The sequence below is a fragment of the Alosa pseudoharengus genome, unplaced genomic scaffold, assembly GCF_046254945.1.
Source record: "Alosa pseudoharengus isolate Yale_2024_CS ecotype anadromous, Long Island Sound unplaced genomic scaffold, YU_APseudo_1.1 YU_APseudo_1.1_scf_2, whole genome shotgun sequence".
NCBI classification, from domain to species: Eukaryota; Metazoa; Chordata; class Actinopteri; order Clupeiformes; family Clupeidae; genus Alosa; species Alosa pseudoharengus.
Genome location: NW_027468663.1, coordinates 9727909 through 9749616, shown reverse-complemented (window position 1 = coordinate 9749616; position 21708 = coordinate 9727909).

Here is a 21708-nt window from a genome sequence, read left to right as displayed (position 1 = left end):
CTTCAACCTTAATATGCAGCTAATAAGGAAATACAATTATTATTTAGAAAAGGTGAACTTTTCCCCACTGTGGAAGTAGAAATAGGGGACCCAAATCTAAAAAAGGAAGGGAATTCAAACACACCCAACAACTCACATATATTGGTTCATTGAGATATATTTTCTTTTTTTCCATTAATGATTGGCATAGAGGCAATAGGACTGGCTGTCTTTGTCAGTGCCCTTTTCTCTGTGAACTTGCACAGGTAAACTGTCTTCACACAATGGCACCATCATAAATGCAAATGTTATGTTATGTTATGTCATGTTATGCAAATTTGAGCTTAACCACTCCACTAAACATTTATTTTTTAATTAATTTTTACCATAAATGTTTCCTTTAAGTGGGCATTCAGTAATGGAAAGATTTGGAACTCATTTTAATCAACTTGCCCGAGATGTGAAGTATGCCCCAAATAACATTTTCATTAAGAATCATCCTATTTGTAGGTTTACATTATGCTTCCCTGAAATATCATACGTTAATTATTGCTGTGCCAATTTATCAATCTATATGTTCATCAGTCGATGCCAATAATGAACTAATTGGTCAATATAAGTGTCATGTGCATCACTATATTTGAAACATCTAAATACATGTTATTACTTACAGATGATTGAACCTTTTGTAGACATGTTTAGTGAGACGTAATTGGATGTCACAAATTTGATTTAATAATGACTATATTAAGTAGTATAAGTATATATACTCTTTTGATCCTGTGAGAGAAGTTTGGTCTCTGCATTTATCCCAATCCTTGAATTAGTGAAACCTGCAACAACAACGGCGCTCGGGGAGCAGTGAGGGGTTAGGTGCCTTGCTCAAGGGCACTTCAGCCATGCCTACTGGTCGGGGTTCGAACCGGCAACCCTCCGATTACAAGTCCGAAGCGCTAACCAGTAGGCCTCTATATTATAGTACTAGGATATTGTGTTATACATTCTTATTATAGATTTAAAGCATCCAGTTGCATGAAAATGCGAAAATGATGAGTAAAATCAGATAATGCAGTTACAATGGTATAGCTAGGGTACATATGTGGGTACATAGGGTACATATAATAAAGTGGTTGCTATGCTGGTTGCGAGGGTAATCATGTTAGTTTGGTGGTTGACATTGTAGTGGTGGCTCTTAAGTTGTTGCTATGGTAACTAAAATGGTTGCTAGGGTACATATGGTATTGCTATGTCAAATAAATTGGTTGCTAAGCTGTTTGCTAGGATAATCATGTGGGTTGCTATGCTGATTGCTAGGGTAATCATGTTGGTTGCTATGGTGGTTGCTAGGGTACATATGATGGTTGCTATGGCAAATAAAGTGGTTGCTGTCATTGGTAGCATCCCCATAATATCAGCTACTAGATCTCTCTTTAGACTTCCCTCAGCTTTAATACAATGCAAACAGATCCTCTGGTGTCTAAACTGGTCCAATCTGATGCAATTAGTATGCCTATTTTCTCACAAACAGAATCCAGTAGGTGAACAAAACCCTCTCATCTATCTCAACCAATAGTGAAGCCCACCATGGCTGCATGGGTTCAGCTGCACAGAAGACTGTTATACATGTACACCAAATCAGCACATTTAAAGTGGACATTCCCCAACTGACTCTCCTACTGTAGCAACCACTTTATTTGCCATAGCAACCATCATATGTACCCTAGCAACCACCATAGCAACCAACATGATTACCCTAGCAATCAGCATAGCAACCCACATGATTATCCTAGCAAACAGCTTAGCAACCAATTTATTTGACGTAGCAATACCATATGTACCCTAGCAACCATTTTAGTTACCATAGCAACAACCTAGGAGCCACCACTACAATGTCAACCACCAAACTAACATGATTACCCTCGCAACCAGCATAGCAACCACTTTATTACCCACATATGTACCCTAGCTATACCATTGTAACTGCATTATCTGATTTTACTCTGCATGCTATTTCACATCATCATTTTCGCATTTTCATGCACTGGTAATTCCTTGGCATTTCTAGTTAAACCTATTACTGTTGTTGTGGAAGACTCCACTGTTCTCTCAGATAAACAGGGAGCATTGGTACTTGAGAAAGTGGAAAAACATTTTCAGCAATTGGATGCTTTAAATCTGTAATAATAGAATGTATAACACAATATCCTAGTCTAGTTCTATAATATAGTCATTATTAAATCAAATTTGTGACATCCAATTATGTCTCACTAGTAAATATGTCTACAAAAGGTTCAATCATCTGTAAGTATTAACATGTATTTAGATGTTTCAAATATAGGGATACACAATAATATCAGTATGACACTTATATTGACCAATTAGTTAATTATTGGTATCAACAGATGAACATATAGATTGATAAATTGGCACAGCAATAATTAACGTATGAGATTTGGGGAAAAAATCGGCATCTTCTCATAAATACATGGGAGCAATGATAGATCATTTGGAGCAAGCAGACAAATCCTCCTGGGAGCTTGCTATGGCTAGCTTTTGCCCTGGGCCTTTTACATCCTTCCCATCCATCTGTGAGCCGGTGCTGCACTTCACTGTCTGGTCGAGGGGATTTCTCGGACAACAGCTGGAGCTACTCTGAGAAAGATCTGCTGAGGCCGCTGAGCTGTTTCTGACCAGTAAGCTGCCATGCCAACTGCCTGGAGTCTGGATTGAGCAGACTAACGTTAAAGTTGCTGATCTACAAGATCGCCCATGACTTCGGACTCTTATGCTTCCAGTGATATCCAGACTATAACAAGGCCTAACGTTCACGTTATCTCCAGACTGCCAGTGAGTGTAAAGAACTTTGTTGGCGTTGCATGCATCGGTTGTGGAGACACAGCTGTGCGCAGTTTCATGCGAGTCATCATTGCCCTTGGACATTTTCAGCCGGTTGGAAATTGGACTAATTTTATTTTTAATTTTTATTTATTTTATTTATTAATTTGTTTGTTGTCTGTCTTGTATGTCTTGGTGTCACGGGTACGCTGGCGACTACGCCGCTCCGTCCGCTATTAGGGGAGTTCGACTTGCGGCAGATCTGTGCAGATCTGACTTGATGTGATGCATGCTGGGTTGAACACAATAGACCTCTGAAGTTCGCCTACAAAAAAGCTGCCATCTTTGACATCCGGTATCTGGCGATTTTTCCTATGGGAAAATAACATGGGGATTTTGAATTATCGCACCTGCTAAACTCTCGCGGGGATGAAAAAGTCTGAAATGCAGACGTTTTCCTGAACACACTTTTGTCCTCTGCCTTCGAGTGGATATTGTGATCTCCAGTACGTGAAGGCGGCACACTTAGATTTTTGCTACCCCAGAGCTAACTTTCAATGCAACTTGCCATAGGTAGTTAGCGTCAATTAAGAACTGGATCTCCTTATATGGGCAAAGATGGCCGTTTTGGTTCTTTTTTGTAGGCGAACTTCAGAGGTCTATGCATACTGGGATGGACGCAATGCATACTGGTTAGAAATTCTGTCCGACTTCTGTCAGCCGGGGAGGGACTTACCACCGTGACACCATGTCACATGGCCTTAAAATATCGCGGGAGTCTTAGCCTGCAGACAGATCTTGCAGTTGCCTTCCACGAGCTGCACGAGCTGAAACACGCCCTCATGACGTCAGTTCAAAGACGTGATAGGGCCATTTGGGAGGAATCCTCATGACGATTATGACTGGAGGCTCATGCTGCTTCCTTGGAATATGCGAAAATAAACAGAAATCGAAGGGATACCTTCTTATACGTGATTTCTGCAACAATGGTAGGCTAGCCTACTGAAAACGTTTGGATATTCTGTTATTTTCTGCTGTTGGCTAAATAGATAGACACACATATAGGGGAAACACTTGATATTGAATTTATGTGCTACAATGCAGGCCTGTTAACTGTATGACAACAGTGGTTTATTTAAACTACATCATAAGAATTTATTTCTTCAGTCATCATGCTCATTTTAATAAGTAAGAATGAAAGTTCTGCTGTGTTTATTGCAAACAACATTCCGCGATATCTCCCGCGAGTCACGTCAGGCAGACTGTAGCCTTTCTGTCCGGGATGAGCTGCCCTCTGTTGTAGCTCCTCCCGGCTAGGCTCTGAAGATCACGTTTACGTAGTAAGCCAGACCAAGTCAGACTCAGCCGAAGTCAAACAAGCCTATTGTCTTTGTTAGTCTATGTGTCAATGACAATGTCTTAGCCTATACAAAGATTGTTAAGGCGGAGCAAGAAACTTCGTCGTAGTTCATGTCTATGGGCGCGAAATGGGGATCGAATCCTGTCTGCATAAATAGGCGTGTCGATGACGTATTGATGAGCGTACGTTGCAACCGGCCAACAGAAACGGCATAAATAACCGGCGCACACCTGATATAAGGTCGATTTTCTCCGGACTGGAATGTTCAAAAATGCTAAAAATGTACCTAAAATGTTCAGAAGAGTTTGAGGATCATGAAAACGTGCACGAAATTCACATTCCTAACTCTATAGAACCAAGACCTTAGCATATGTGGTAAAATTCTGAGCTATGCCCATAGACTTCAATGGAGCAGTCGCTGCCTCTGCTCTGCATAAAGGGGTATTTTGAGCCCCCCTCGTGCGATCCGGGTTCCCGGAAGTGGCTCCTGATGAAATATCTTGCTCCGCCTTAACAATCTTTGGCCTATATGTGGAGCGCTTTGGGTTGCACTCTGTGCACGTTAAATGCGCTATACAAATAAAACTGACTTGACTTGACACCACCACTTCTCTATTTCGTCAGTATACTACCAGCTATATGATATTGAATCTACACAGCAGTTATGCAACTATTCATTTCCTAGAAAAAAGAGGTGAATCAGTTGTCTTACTTTTTATTTCAGTTGCTTCAACCCGGCCCTCAGCAGCTGAGGCTAGATGAAATCTATACCAATGTATGACACAGCTGCTTGTTGACATTCAACCCAGTAGATCAGCATATCCAGCTATTTTAGCTGTAGCTGGGTGTTCTGCAAAGTTAAAATGATGAACACTCACTTCATTACAGGACAGACTGTGAGCAGCTGTGAGTTCAAAACTAGAGTCTTGGGCAACTGTAACAGAAACGACTTATAGCTAATCAGTTGTGTTAATGTCACTATATTGTAATTGTAATTGCATTGTTAACTGAAAGGGGCATGCAGATTATACTGTAGAGAAGGAGAACAGGGGCAAATTTGACCATGCAGAGTTATGGTAGCCTGACAAGCCTAAAAATGTAGGGTCTGGGCACTCACCGTTGGCAGTGTTCAGTCCGAGGGGCAGGATAATCGGTTGTCTTTCAAATTCCCTCTGCACGCAATAGGACAGCGCTATGCAGGGCTCTCAAGTTTTGAAGTTTGCAAGGAGTGAGACTTTGTTTCTCAGGGGGGAGGGGGCGTGGCATTGGCACAGTACCACGCCCCCTTTCCCCCTGATCAAAGTACATGAAAGTCCTACGTCTGCTTGAACTACTCGTGGCGCCACGCCCCCTCCCCCCGATCAACAGACCCACCCTCCCCATGTCCCATCGACCAAGCTTCATGAGAGCACAAATTCCATTATTTCAAACACACTGTTTTATTTATTCTAGAACCCTATAATAAATTATAATAACATAAATTATAAAAATAATTTCACCCAAATGGGCCCTTTGAACAGCAGTGGCTCATTCTGCTCTAAACAAACAGAAAACAACAAAATGAGAAAAAACACATTTAGCCCCAAAATGGTCTCTTGAACAGTGGTGGTTCTGTCCGTGTGTGTGTGTTTATGAGTGATGTTGTGGCAGATTTTGATGCCTTGATGACTAATACTGGGGGCTCCCATTTAAAGCACTGTGGTTCAATGTCATTTGCCATTTTCACAGTCATGAGGGTCATGGGTCGGTAGGTAGGTCAATATTTTTTTTTTCAAGATTCAAAGTAAAAAAAAAAGTACAATTTTGGTCATGGTGATTACGTAGGTATGAATTTAAACAAATGTGCATATTGACGTAACTGACTGGGTCCTCAACCCGTGCCTTCAGGCGCATCACTGCAAACCTCAATCTGATGAATCTGATATGTAGACCAGCCTTTCTCAAACTTCTTTGACCTGAGGCCCAGTCATGGCAGACTTTATAGGGCTCATCTACACGTACCCAACCCCACTCCCTCCAAATCAAATTGTCATTATAATTATCACAATCATTATTATGCATATATTGTTATACATGCACTTTCACTTAAATGTTTTGTGACATGCACATCAGAGGACTGCTTTACTAATGTAAGATATAATTAGTCTGTTGATCTTTAACAGATAGAAAGAAGGCTACAATAGCTTTTGGCCACGTTATATTCAAATTTGACTCAATACTCAGTGCTACAGTGTATTATACAGTCTCTGCTCTGTTTCTATGGAAGTTCCAAAAATCAACGTTGTTCTGATAAGTGTCGTTAAACAATTAAATAGCATTCAAGAGGTTGAAGTGGAGCTTTGATACCAACGTTATTGATTAGTTTCAGTTTCTCTCGCGCAGACGCCTGCATTGAATGAACCCTCATACCACCACTTTATTGTATGGCTCCATGTTTAATGACATCGATAGAATAAACGTTTGTTTTCTTTTTTTGTCGGTCCGCGGTATCTTGATCAACTGCGCAGCAAATTATCAGACGAAGCACCGGGCCTAATTTCACTCCACGACTCCGCGGACCAGCAGTCTCCACGTTGCGGACCCACATCAAAACAAAACTATTTCCTGATTGGTTGAGAAATCCTATTTTCTGATTGGCCGATAAGTTAGTAACTGAACAGCAGCTCTCTGAGCTGAATGAGCGCACAGACAGCAACGTTGTGTATTTACGTTTGTAAAATATAGCGCTTAGAAATTTCTGTGCGGGCAAGTTAATAATTTCTCGGAGTGAGAAATGCCATGTGTGGCGTGTGAGCGTGTGAAGTCATTAAAATGCGTGTGTCTCACGCTCAATGCGTGAGACTTGAGAGGTCTGGCGCTATGCGTTGTCCCACCAGCGGAGCTAGTTGGCTAGTTCAAACTTTTGCCAACTTAAAAAAAGCTTAACTCGTGTCACGCTGTTCGCCAACAGCAACGTCCATCTTCTTTGTTTTCAAGTAGCAGGGAATTCAAGCCAAACCGTTGCAACTCTGCCATCAATCATTATGTTAAGCCTAACGTCTCTACACGATTTGATTGGCCTGATAGAAGATTCATTTTTCCAAGCCAACGGAGCCTGCGGGAAGGCGGGGCTTGACATCAAGCCCAGCCCACATCCAAGTCAGCCATGTTTTTTTTATTACGTCACACAGTTTAAAAATTCTGGCGGCAAGAGGGTGGTAGAGCGATCAGCACCAAAGTTTCCATAAAAACGCCGTTGCCACACTACTCGTTCGTCAGATATGAACTAGCTAGCTGCTAGCTGGCTAGCTAGCCAGCAAAGTTAACCACCCAGATGGCAAGAGGCTGGCGGCAGTCTGCTGAGTTTTTGCACATCGGTTCTACCGCGGTCTGCTGGGCTAACGAGCCGCAGCTTTGACAACCTTTTCTTTATTCATTTATACGGTGGACCGCCGGTGGCCTAACGTTACCATCGCGGGTTGCCGACAAGCAGTGTTGGGGAGTAACGGAATACATGTACCGGCGTTACGTATTCAGAATACAAATTATGAGTAACTGTATTCCGATACAGTTACAAGTTAAATAGTTGGTATTTAGAATACAGTTACATTGTTGAAATCAATGGATTACATGACGATACTTATCTGTTTCATAAGTTTGTTCACTCTCTAAATAAATTAAGGCAACTGAAATTGTTTACATGTTACATCCAAGCTGCCGTCTTGCACTGTCTTGCACTAGCCTCAAAACGCAGCCAGCGCGCATTATGAAAGTGTCATCGGAGACCCTGAAATGACTGTTTGCACAGCAAATTGAGTAAAGTAAGTGGAGGTAACTCCTATTCCTCACTGATCGTGGTTCCTGATGTCTGTTCAAAGGATATTTCCCCAAGTATTAATAGCTCAGGCTACTTCAGCCAATCGGTTACACGTTTGCTATAAGCAATAAGCAAAGCCTAATTCACGTATTGATTTAGACCTAGGCTACAATCAAACCAATCTCTAAAATAGGCACTGCATTCTAAGTTTTTTATTCTAACTTAAAATAGCTTTATAGATTATTATTTTTTCTAGATCTACATTTACGTTTTAAAATGAATTATATGGTGCAGCCTCTGAAGAATTATTCATGCGAGTAGGCCTAGCATATTTTAACGCGCGGTTTTTGATTGTCATTACGCGATCACGTTCATTTTGAGAGCACTGATATACAGTAGCCTAGCCCATAGTGTTTACATTTACAGGTCATTTGCGTTCCACCTGTCATATGCGCCCCTCACATGTAGCTGGGTTGATGCCACCAAAAAATCTCACAGGCACACCTTAATTAGGGTAGACTGAGTACAGTGAGACACCTACTGAGTAGACTGAGACATGCGTACAGTTGAGACACCTTAAATATCTTGCTTGCACAGCAAGCCCAAGTTGTGATTTTTGCTATGCACATGCGTATTAGTGCCCTCTTTGATCATGGAAAATTTGAACAACACAAGGATCTCCCATCCAAGGATATCGGCAAATTTTTTTTTCCAAAGTAAGAATTTCACTTCACCATGCACCTTCGACAATGAATAGCTCATTACACTTATGTTGCTGTTAAACGTAACTGGTATCATTACAAACATTATTCTGTGTATATTTTGGCATATTTTATTGCATTGTGTCATGTAAGGTCGTTGCAAAATCTAGAGAAATGTGTGAGGTGGTCAGCGGGGGACAATTGAGACACACATTGGATCGATTCTGGTTTCTGGCTACGCCCTTAAAGTAGCCTATTTATTTGTTTATTTTAATTAGCCTAGTCGCCTGCTGTAGTTTTAATGGTCACTTTGCTATTTTAAAGTTGTATCAGGTAGCTTAGTTTACTCAGGTAGTTAGTTGACTTTACATTCTCCTATATGTGGGCCTACCACTTCAGCCATTTGGAACAGAAGAACACACCAGAATAGGCCTGTTTAGTAGTAGGCCTAAGCATGATTTGATGGCTGCATTCCTACACTTATAAAATGCAATTCAATGCGGAAGTAATCTAAGTATTCAGAATACGTTACTCAGATTGAGTAACGTAACGGAATACGTTACAGATTACATTTTTGGGCATGTATTCTGTATTCTGTAACGGAATACGTTTTGAAAGTAACCCTCCCAACACTGCCGACAAGTAGGCTAGCCTACTGGTGGTCCGATATCTGCTTGCTATCTGGGCAGTAGCCTATATTTAAAATGAGGATATGTCTAGTTTGATCTAACAGGTTACACAATGTATGCTTCTGGTTCACCTGTTGTTAATAAAGCTAAATCGCCCCTTTGTAGGTTACATTTGGTTGTAATGGAGAATTGACCTGTCGCTAAGTGCCACCCTTAGAACGCTGATGAGCCAATGACAGTCCAGCCTCAACAGGACTCGGACATCAGCTCGGACAACTCTATAGGAAACAACAGGGAGCAGGCATAAAATGACAAATTAATGGTTATTTATGGAGTTTATTAACTCAAAAAACCCCGACGGATAACCATGGTCAAACGTTTTGCATGGGGGACGTTTAATACTGATAGCTGGTACCCCGAGAGGCTAGAAAACGGGGTATATTTTCATTAACAGTAGCCTACAGGACGTCTCGACATAATGTAGGCTACCAACAACGTGGGCACAGGTTCCCTGTTAAATCCCAAGATGAAAATGCTCATTAACCAACTACTATATTCTTACTACATCAAATATTAACCTAACATATCTTTGTATCAATCTTCCACTAGCTAGCTAGCTAGCATTAACGTCAGTGGTTTTTGCAGGTGATTTGCACGGCTACTCGCCACAACTGCTTGTCACCTTGTATGTATTCTAAAGTTTTAAAAACACCCCTCCATAGCATAATTAAGTCCCTTTTGATAGCTTCTGGAGGAAAGTAAATCCTTTTATCGACCAAAACTTCCTCAAAGCCTGCTTTCATATACTGTCAGCTGCCATTGTCCACAATGTATTTCTATTCAAGTCTGGTTTGTTTGTCCGAGTTTTCACACGGTAACAATGGGGGGCTTAGCGACAGGTCAATTCTTGCTGTTAAACTGATGATGTTTTCACTGAACGCTAGGTTAGCTTCGCTACCAGGGTGTCTTGGTTGTAAAGTTGGATGTGGGCGGGGCTTGATGTCGAGCTGTACTTGCGGAGAGTTGCTAGACTAGCCCTGGCAGCAAATGTAATTGTAACCGCTAGGGTGCGTCTAGATTTCTAGGCTAGAGTTATGGAGGACCATGTGTGGAAAAACAGAATTGTGTGGTTCAAATGAGGAGCTGTAAAGTCCCTCCAGTAGGCCTACCATGGACAGATCCCATATTATGCTTATAAAGAGACAAGTGCCTTTCACAAACATACAAGATATAGGCCTACATAAAACATACATGACAAGATATGTGTATATCACTGAAGGACTCGTGTAAGAACCTGAGCACCATAAAGCAGTGCGTCCACAAAACAGTCCACGATTGAAAATGCAGTGTAAATCTGTATGATGTCCATTTTGAGAGCGCTTTCACACCTGGCTATTTGAATCGTAACGTGGAGCGTTTCCCTCAAAGATTGGTTCGATTGGGTATTATGTGAAAGCAGCAATCACACTGTTTCGGAACAAAACAAATGGACCGAGACCGCTTGAAGGAGGAGGTCTCTCGGCTCGTTTCCAATCGAATTCTAGAGCGGTTTGTTTGCAGTGAGAAAGCAATCGGCTTCACATCGGCTATACATAGGCTACAACGTTTAATCTCACGTGGGTTTGTTATATCATTTGTTCCAATATAAATGATGCCATGTGAACACAAACAAACCCAGGGGACAATGGAGTAAAACTGTATCGATTCAGCTCGTGATTTGGAACAAAATAGGTATGAAAGCGCTCTGATACAGATGCAGATGCTCTGTTGGGAGAGCTGACATCCCAGGTGAGTAGGCCTATTCCAGATGGTAAAATCCCAGTGCAGACAGCCAGGCCTGATCAGCACCAAGAGTCATTACCCCTGCTGACCACAGGTCCAGTTTATTTTGTTGTGAGCACCGTAATGTACATCAGGGAAAACAGACTGGGGTCGATGGAAAACAGCGAGTCAGCTGTGCAAAAACCTTATCCCACAATGACTGAGGGGATTAGGATATGGTGTCAGGTTGATCACTGCACTGTGTGTTTGTGTGTGTGTGGGCACTGGTGTCTTGCAACACCAGAAACCATGGTTACATCAGAGTTCTAGTGACCTAAACAGACATAAAGTGTCCATTGCCCTGGGCTGCATGGGTAGTGTGACTCGGTGTAGTCCTACTACTTGTACAGTGACATTAATGTATTTGCATATTGGAAGTATTTGCATATACTTGACATGTACAATCTATATAATTATCATGGAATGTGGAACAGGTGACATACCTGCAGGTGAAAAACCTGGAAGGTCATGGAATTGTAAAATTCCAATTTCGAGGAATACGAAATACTACACTGCCTCAGTTACATGTTTTCATGCAGATGGTGGATAATCATGAGAGATCATGCATGCCTGTTTTAGGCATGGGGCATCCCCAGGTGAAAAAACAAATTACATGTTACAGTACATGTATTATACACAAATAAAGTTTTCTACCTCTGATAACTAGAAGTGGTTACCTTAACTTAGAGCACCTAATCTACTATAGTTTTATATTCAAATTCCAAAGGCAAACATGAAAAAAATAAAACCCTAAAGGGCTGTTGTTTGCAATACAAGTTTTGAAAAGATTTACAGTTTTTCTCAGTCACTTTGGTGCATTTCACAAATCAATAATGTACAGCATTTCTCAAAACAATTAATGCAAACTGCACCACATAGTGTATTACCAGCAAAAGTGTATCAGTGTATCTTGCTCGTAGCCTCGTGAGACCATCCTGATCTCGCAAGCTTCAGGGTTTCACTCGCAGATCAGTCTGGATACTTTCCGTTAAAGAAAATTTGGAGCAGTTCACCAAACGAACGTCCAATCAGCGTTGGCTTTGAGGTGGGTTGAGGTGTGACGCAACGAACAACATGACGGCATCCACAGACATGAGCATAGCTATCGCGCAAGTTTTATTCAAATTAGAAAGTATTCCTGGGTAAACTGTGAAGCTATGAGTCTCAGCCATGCAGCTGGGAGGAATGAACGACACAGACATCCTCCACGGCTGATTCCAGTTCATAATGGAGGAATATACTATCTTCAGAAGTGTAGGGCCTACCGTGAAAACTTGATGGGAATTGTCGTTGATTTGGTTCATAAATGGTAAGTTAAAACATCTTAACGTTTGTCACGTTACCTAACTTAATTGTATGTTAAACGGCATTAGAAGAATACTTTGTTCATCTAATTGGTTGATTTGGCCCGTCGATAACCAACAAAGGTGGTGATAGACAGATGGTTTATCCAATCAGCTAACCAGTATGTCCGCCCCTTCCCAAAATTCTTCAATGAAAAGTTCCCAGATGGATATGCGGAGCAAATCCATCTGGCGGAGTCAGGTTATCTTGCTCGCAGTCAATGCATGAGACTTGATAGTTTCCCCACACACACAAACACATTTACAGTTGGCCTTGGGTGTTGCCATTTCTGAAATAAAAACACAATAACTGATTATCAAACTCCTGTGCTCTGAATTAATTCCACTGTCTTTCACAGACACACAAGCTGGCCTATCAGCCACTGGCTCATCATCTCTGTCATGTTCATACTCAGAGACAATTATCCTTGCCTCAACACACCATCAGGTGTAACGTAGTATAGTTGCAGTCACATGACCGTATCAAGTTTCGTTTCATTTATTAATTCAAAATAACCGACGAGACAATTATCCTTGCAACGCACCTTCACGTGACACGTATTTACAGATAGGCCTAGGCTACCTCTGACATGTCAAAACGAATGAGAAAGCTAATGGTTAAATACAATAAAGATGCAATAAGGCCACCAATGAGATGCTTACCTGCGCTGGAAATGTTATGCTGAAATTCAGTGGAGAAGCATCTAAGATGCAGCATGCCTACTCATCAGCTCAGACCTGTTGCTCACCAGCCAATCACAGTGGTCACTGCAAGCAAACAGATGTACAACTTAATGCATTAGTTGCACAACTTAATGCATTAGTTCATATTTGGGTTTACAAATGCACGAATGTTGTGCATGTTCTCAGATTATGAAACACTGATGTGCAAATGTGTTTCGCATCAACTGCGCTGCAACGATTGGAGCAAAAGTGTCGAGTGCATGACTTGAAAGTTGTGACTCACAGGATAAGATTTGTGTACCTGTAACAAGGATTTGTGAACCCGTAGCCCCTATTTTGTGTTAACAAGATATAAAAAAATATGTACAACTTCAACTTTACTGTTACACATTTATGACTTTAGTGTGAGCATGCAAAATCTGCAGTTAAATGTGCTCGCCACTTTTGCACCAAATATACCTTCATACTTATTGGCCAATCAACTTCCTGTTTACACTGTACACAGTAAGCGAGAAAATGACGGATCACTAACCTGTTGGTTTTAAGGCTATGTCTAATTGAATAGCATAGCTAAAGTTATCTAACCAGTAACATCAGTTGCTTGATTAAGGTTAAGAACATTTTAAAACCTTTTCCTGTTTGCTGGAGGGAGTGGCACACAACATTTCCACAAAGTCAGTCTACATTGCCATGAGATGAGGTCCTGAAGACAATGACTAAACAAACCTTGTTTGCCAATGTTTGAACAAGAAGATATAGATATAAACACGAAGTTTATATCGGTACAAGCAAATCCAAAATGGAGTCGTGCATAGATACTATTGTGGCATTGTGGAGAAGTCCACTGAAGAAACTCAAGAGACCTACTTGACTCGTTAAACTTTTCCCCTGCACTCTCGATGTGAAACTGATTACTCCGTCACACACTTTTATTTTTGCTGATGGTATACAGCACTGAGGGTGGAGGTCAGATGCTGAGGCTAGAGGGGAAGAGATGGAGGAGATCCAATAACCACCCTCTATCACCCGCTCCCACCCCAATCACTGTCTTATCCTTTGTCCAGCTCACTCTGCCTGCCCTGTCCCTCTGCACTATAGCCACAGCTGACACATCACTGGCAATATTCCTGCAATCTGTATACAATCTAGGTCACTTGGTCTGTGCCTTGTTCAAACATGTACATCTAGCTCGGTGACTCTGCTTACATTAACTGCTCTATGATGTAAAGGAATAAATAAAACAAGGAAATGTATAGCTGGTAAATTCAACTGAGATCCTGTCTGTCTGTAATATGTGCCGTGGAAAACATGAAGAGCGAAGGCAGTCTGACACCTCAAGAGAACCTTATTGTACTGCTTCTGTACTCTCTCTGTGTGTGTGTGTGTGTGTGTGTGGCGTGATGTCTTTGTTGAGTAAATGTAATTACGCACATAGCAGTGATTTCATGACTACACGCCTCAGCTCTGAAACCCCATTGCTACATGGATGGGAGTAATCTTTCATGGCCTTTGACTTAAGTGGTCACAGCCTCAAGTGGACTTATGTAATGCAAAGAAAAGGCATGGCCCTGGAAAGACAAAAATCTCAGTTTGTTGTGTTTGCTACCCACCGCCGGGAAAATAGGTCTGACTGATTTTGAATGTTGTTAGATAGATAGATACTTTATTGATCCCCAAGTGGAAATTCAAGAAATTTTCTTGAATAAAATGATGCAAATACATTAATGTAAATATGTAACTGTAAATAATGTAAATATGTAAATGTAAATAATGTTCCTGCAGCAACCATGAGGGTATTGACTGTTTCTATTGTGTACATTATCAGGCTATTGAAATGTTGATGTCAAAATCTTTTTTTTTTTTAAACCTTGCGTCTAAATGGTTAAAAGGTAAAAAAAGTGGATGGTAACAATACAGAAGTATTGTGAGCAACAGGACCCTTTAACTGATCCCGTGCTTGGAGTGAGCAGTGTGGTGTGTATCTCCCCTCCTCTCTGTGCAACTCCTTCACCCATGAGTGCAGGACTTGTGTGCACCGATACAGACCATGGTAGAACCCACCACTGAGGAACATGAATTCAACTGACACTGGGCTTCCACTCCTGGCATTACATTGCTGTCATAGCAACACAGACAAACTGACCTTTCTCGCTCTGGGTCAACCATGCATACTAGCACCGGTCAGGGAACTTTCACAACCTCTACACGGTGAGGCACGGGGGTCAGACAACTCTTTAGGTGTGTGTGTCAAGATTAGCCGTGTAGGTCTTATTATGACCGCCGCGCAGCGAAGCGGCGGTCATATAGGTTTGGTCAGATTTTTTTTTTTCCGTCAAGAACTCCCGGGACACTGTAAGACCGGGGTACACGAAACTTGGTGGGCATGTAACCCCACATGGATAGCATGGAACCATCGTTTTTCGTTTTGATCTGTAGCCCCCCCGCTGGACTGGACCCCCCGAAAGGAGGGTAGGGCAGACACAATTTTCTGTGAATATCTTGAGAACCGTAGGGTTTAGGAAGACCTTTTTTTTTTGTATGTTGATCTCAAGGGGCCATGTCAACCCATTCCATAACCACTCATTTCATGTATAGCGCCACCTAGTTAAACACAAAAAAGTAAAAATGAGGTGTTGTAATCGCAGGTATCTGTGACCTAACATAGTCAAAACTGCACGAAATTGGAAGTGTAGGATCATTATGACACCCTCTGAATGCATGCCAAGTTTCGTGGAATTCCGCTCATGGGGGGCCACACAATAAATTAATTTATGTTACTATACACCAACTGGCCTGTAGGTGGCCGGAGACCGTAGGGAGGTCCACCTCTTTTTTTTTGTATGTTGGTCTTAAGGGGACATGTCAACCCATCCCATTACCACTTATTTCATGTATAGCGCCACCTAGTTAAAAATTAAAAAGCAAAAAATTAGGTGTTTTCATCACAATATCTCTGGCTGACATGGTCAAAACTGCACGAAATTGAAAGTGTAGGATCATTATGCCAAGTTTTGTGAACTTTTGTTCATGGGGGGCCTTACAATAAAATAATTTATGTGTACATTTAGTGACCGTACACCAACAAGGATTCCCGGGACACTGAAAGACCTGGGTACACAAAACTTGGTGGGCATGTAACCCCACATGGATAGCATGGAACCATCATTTTTCGTTTTGATCTGTAGCCCCCCCGCTGGACTGGACCCCCCGAAAGGAGGGTAGGGCAGACACAGTTCAGGATGACCAATTTTTTCCGTATGTTTGCCTCCTTAACCCATTCCATGTGCACACATGTGCATAAACAGATACACACGCACACACATACATTCACAGTAATCATACGTATGACACATACTCACACAGTAGACATGTACGCATGCATGCACATGCACAAACACAGGCACATACGCAGGCACACACACAAGCACGCACACACACACACACACACACACACACACACACACATAAACATAAACATGTACACGCACACATGCACACAAGAATTTCTCAGAATTATGAACAGGCAAGATGGGGGTGGGGTTGTATAAAATGAATTTTACATGTGAAATCTATGAACTAATCATGTTTTGGTACTTGTTGTCTAGCAGATACCAGTGAGAATTGAGTGTGGATAATGCAATTTAGTGAGACAGTTAGAATCATATAGGCCTTTCAGCGTGATTTATTTTTGTGGAAAAAATGTGCTGGACTGGGCGGCGGTCATATTTTGTACCGCTCTGCGGTACATCTAGTTTCAATTTGTTTTTCAGTTAGTTTATGTGGGCTAGCACGTCCCTCCTGGGAGCCAGTAGCCAACCATATTCAAGGGACTCTGGGAGGGGTTATGGCAAAGAAACAGGGGGGGGGGTAGCTAAATCACTAAATATGTTTGCACTGAGTCCAGCAGGCCTCTTTGCAAAGAAGAGTGTGACTCATATGATCTACACAGGGAGGACAATGAAATGCAAATTCAAGACAAAGCCAAAAAGAGATAAATGGCAAATATGCAGGGTATGGGCACGGAGTGACCGTCTATCATCTCTGAAAATAGCAGTGTTTCTCTGGGTGAGACGGTTGTGAAGAAGTCCATACAGTAGAGCTCTAATCTACAATATGACTCTGAATGACAATCGTGGTAGAACTATGTACACCTTAAAGTCACTTTGATATAATGTGTCATAAAACACATTTACAATTCTTGAACTATTGAGATCTTGACTTAAACGAGCAAAAAACAACATTTCTGAACAGGTCCAAATTTCTTCAGATGTAACCCTATCCTCTCAAAGCAGTTACCATATTGGTTGACTTTACCATAGCATAATGCAATCAATGTGGAAAAAACTATTACTTGTAAACCCAGAGACTGCATTTAGCCAAGAGAGAGTGTTCATTGTAACATCTTCTTACACTGCCCTCTTCTGGTCATTACATGAAAAGCTTGTGAAGCCATATACACATCTGACTTCTTCACATCACACTACACCTGTAAACCATGCATTCAAATTTTAACCAGGAAATGTTAGACACAGCCCGGCTGTTCTTTTGGAACTGCTACATAATAAGGCCAGAACTATGCATTGCCTGTTATGATCATAATTTGTGTCTTATTGCCTCCTAATTTACCAGTTATAATCAGTAGGAAGTAATATCTACTTAAGTAGTTATTGGTCTGTTAAGGGTGGAATATGGTCATGCCTTGTAAATTATTAATTAATGAGTGATAGCTGCTATTTAAGGGATAGTATCTTACTAACAATTATGTTAGTTACTAGCTAATTAATGATGAATATGGGTGTGTTCATTTAAAGTGTTACCAAAAGCATAAAAGGGCAATAGTTTAAAATGTTTTTTTAATTAAAAGACATAAACACACCCCCATCCTCATCAACGGGACTGAGGTGGAGTGTGTCACCAGCTTCGTTTCTGTGTGTCCACATCTCTGAGGCCTTCTCTTGGACCCTCAACATCTCTACCCTAATCAAGAAGGCTCACCAGCATCTTTTCTTGCTAAGGAGACTTTTCTTTTCTCCTCAGATCTTGGTGAACTTCTACCACTGTACCATCGAGAGCATCTTCACCAACTGTGTCATATGGTATGGCAACTGTTCTGCCTCTGACCAGAAAGCACTGCATAGGGTGGTGAAATCTGCCCAACGCATCGTCGGTTCCTCACTCCCCTCCATCGAGGTCATCCAGGGCAAGCAATGCTTATGTAAAGCGTGCAGCTTCATCTGTTTAAGACTGTTCTCACCCTAACCACAGACTGTTCACTCCACTCCCCTCGTGGAGCCGTTACAGGTCTCTCCGCATCTCTATGCTAACCAGCGGGTTCAGAGGAAGCTTCTTCCCTGCGGCTGTCACTCTACTGAACTCTAGCTCTGCACCTTGGTGACAACCAACCAACTAGTGCATTGTGTAAAATGCAAATAAAAACTGAATATGATAATATACAAGTCTCATAAACCCGTATTTAGCAGCAAAAAGGACATAGACAACATATCAAATGTTGAAAATGAAAAATGTCATGGAAAATATATGTTCATTTTGATTTTGATGCCAGCAACATGTTTCAAAAAAAGTTGGGACAGGGAATGTTTACCACTGTGCTGCTTCACCCTTTCATTAAACAAAATTCTGTAAATGGTTAGTAACTGAGGAGACCAGTTGCTAGAGTTTTGAGAATAACATGTTGTCCCATTACTCCGAAAGGATATTTCTCAACCGTAAGGGGTTCTTAGTCATGGTTTTCATTCCATCATGCACCTAATTTTTTTAAAGTATATTTTTTTGGGGCTTTTTATGCCTTTAGTAATAGGACAGTGGAGAGTGACAGGAAGCGAATGGGAGAGAGAGTTGAGGTGCGTATGGTGCAGGTGCCCAGCCAGTTGCGTCACAGCTGGGGCCATCATGCACCTAATTTGACAAAAAATGGACTACAGAGAGGCAATTTTAGCACTGGGATTCTTCCTCTATGGAGGAATACTGTTTAAATGGACAGAATTCATTTTGGAATTGTTTTCCTGAAATATTCAAGGTCTTTGGAAAAGACATTGCCTAGATGGCAGTATATGTTGCTCAATACCTGCACATCATTCAGAATTGATTGTGCTTTGCAAGATGCCCATGCTGTAGGCATGAATGTTCCTCCAATGGGTTTCAAACTGAGCACTAAAACAATTTGGAAAGGTTGGATACTTCTCCTCTCCTCTTTAGCCCAGATGAGTCCATGATTTCCAAAAAGAATGTCAGATTTTGATTGGTCTAACCACGGGACCTTTTTCCACCTCAGTCCATTTTAAACAAGCTCAGGCCCAGATAAGACAGTGGTATTTTTGTATCATGTCTCAATACAATTTTGGCTGCAGTTTTTTAATCGAGTATCAAACTGGGCACATAGACAATGGTTATCAGAGGTTTTCCTGAGTCCATACAATGACAGATCTGGAAACAGGTCTGGTGTTGATGCAGTGTCATCTGAGGTCCAAAAGACCACAGCCAACAAATTTGTTTTTCAGCTCTTTTCCTTGTTTGCAAAAATGTCTGGGTTCTCGGAATGTCCTGTAGATGATGAACTCCCAGATATACTTCACAATTTCATGTTAAGAAGCATTACAATTACATTGTTTCATCATTTGTGCACACAGGTTTACACAGAGTGATGAATACTCCTAAATCTTTACTTCTAAGAGACCCTTTGTTTTTCATACCCAATCATGTTGCCAGTTACCTTAATTAGTTAGAAACATTCCACCTTTCGTTTTCTTTATCATTATACACAACTTTTCCAGCATTTTGTTACCCCCGTCCAAACTTCTTTTTAAACATGCTGCTGCCTGGTATCAAATTCTAAATTAACATACAATTTCCATGAAACAGTCAAATAGTCACATTTAATATGTTGTCTGTGTCTTTTTTCAACTAAATATGAGTTTAAGAGATTTGCAGATTATTAAATTCTGTTTTTACTCATATTTTACACAATGTTTTCTGTTTTGGGGTTGTACTGTAATTACACTTATAGCCATATTCTACTGCTCTTTATACTGTTCTTACTGCACACACACTTATTTTTACTACTCCTATAATGTTACTGTTACAATGCACATATCTGTACATATCTGTCTATACGGTCCATACTGAATATCCATATTTATTCTATTTTTTCTTTATAATATTACTGCTAATACACTGCTGTCACGATTCAAGGATGGCAAGACGCAAGTGCGTGGCTTTTAATCTTTATAACTGGCTTCACAAAGACACTTGAAAAGAGTCACAAACACCAGAGCAGTCTAACTCAGTAGCAACCAGTAGACTTTGCAAGGTGCAAGCCAAACTAAGGGGTTCAAATACAGTACAACTGAAAATATGTGGATACAGGTGCAGGTAAACAATACAGGTGCTGACAATCTAGTGAATACAGGTGCAGGCAAACTATACAGGTGCAGGCAAACAAGTGAACACAGGTGCAGTCCATAAGTGATCAGTAGGTGGACGATGCTGAACGTCGAAATGTCACTGGGCTTGACGAGTGGGGCGATGATGTAATTGAAGTCGTTACAGTACCCCCTCCCCCCCAAAACGGGGACCCACAAAACGGGGACTGAGCTTTCTGCAAGGTAAGTCTGACAAGTCTTGGGCCCTGTCCACACGTACGAAACCGATCTTTTTTTCCTCCGTCTTCCCTGAAACCGCATCAAGAATATTTGCGTCCAAACGGATCCATCTCAACACGACTCAACACGTTACTTCATACCCCAGGCCTATAGGTGGCATTGTTTCTTTACAGAAATTGACCAAAATTTGCGCTTTACAAACAGACAGAATAGGCTACGACCAAATGGCTAGTGCAAGGTAACCAGAATTGTTTGTGTGGACTGATGGTGAACTGTCAACTGCAGTCAACTGTAAAACTAATAAACTTTATTTTACGGTTTGTGAAGGGTGCATTCCCGTCCTTTATTTGGCTAATGCAGGTAGGCCTACTAATCACCTTTACTTTCTTAGGATAGTCCGTGATTCACATTAGTTTTGGCCATCACCGCAATTAGGCTACTAAACGCAAGGGTTACCCAAGTTCTAGGCTATTCTGTCGCCACATTTATACTATTGCTATAAAACCTTCGTTAGTAACAGTCAATACTTTTGCCTGCAATCAAATCGCGCATTCGCATTCAGTGTGCTACCATCGGCTTAACGTGAGTTCTAAGCGTCTTTGTATGCTTATATCTGATTTCACTCGACTGTGAATGCATGTATATATGTTGTAAGACATGTAAAATAAATGAATGACACTGGCACTACGCACAAATTAATGTAGCCTAAACTTACACCGCACTTTCCTAATAACTTAAGTTCTCTCGCGTCACTGACAGTAGCTAGAATGCATAAAAAAACACCGGGGAAAACAGTGTTCAGTCCACCAAGTCATAAGCTATCGGCGCTGCGCAGCACCAGTTGTGATATTTATCTTACGGAGTGTAATCGTAGGTAATGTCATGTATGAAAACTAGTATTGTTAGGCAATACTACAAGTGCAAGTCCAGGGCAGCTGAGG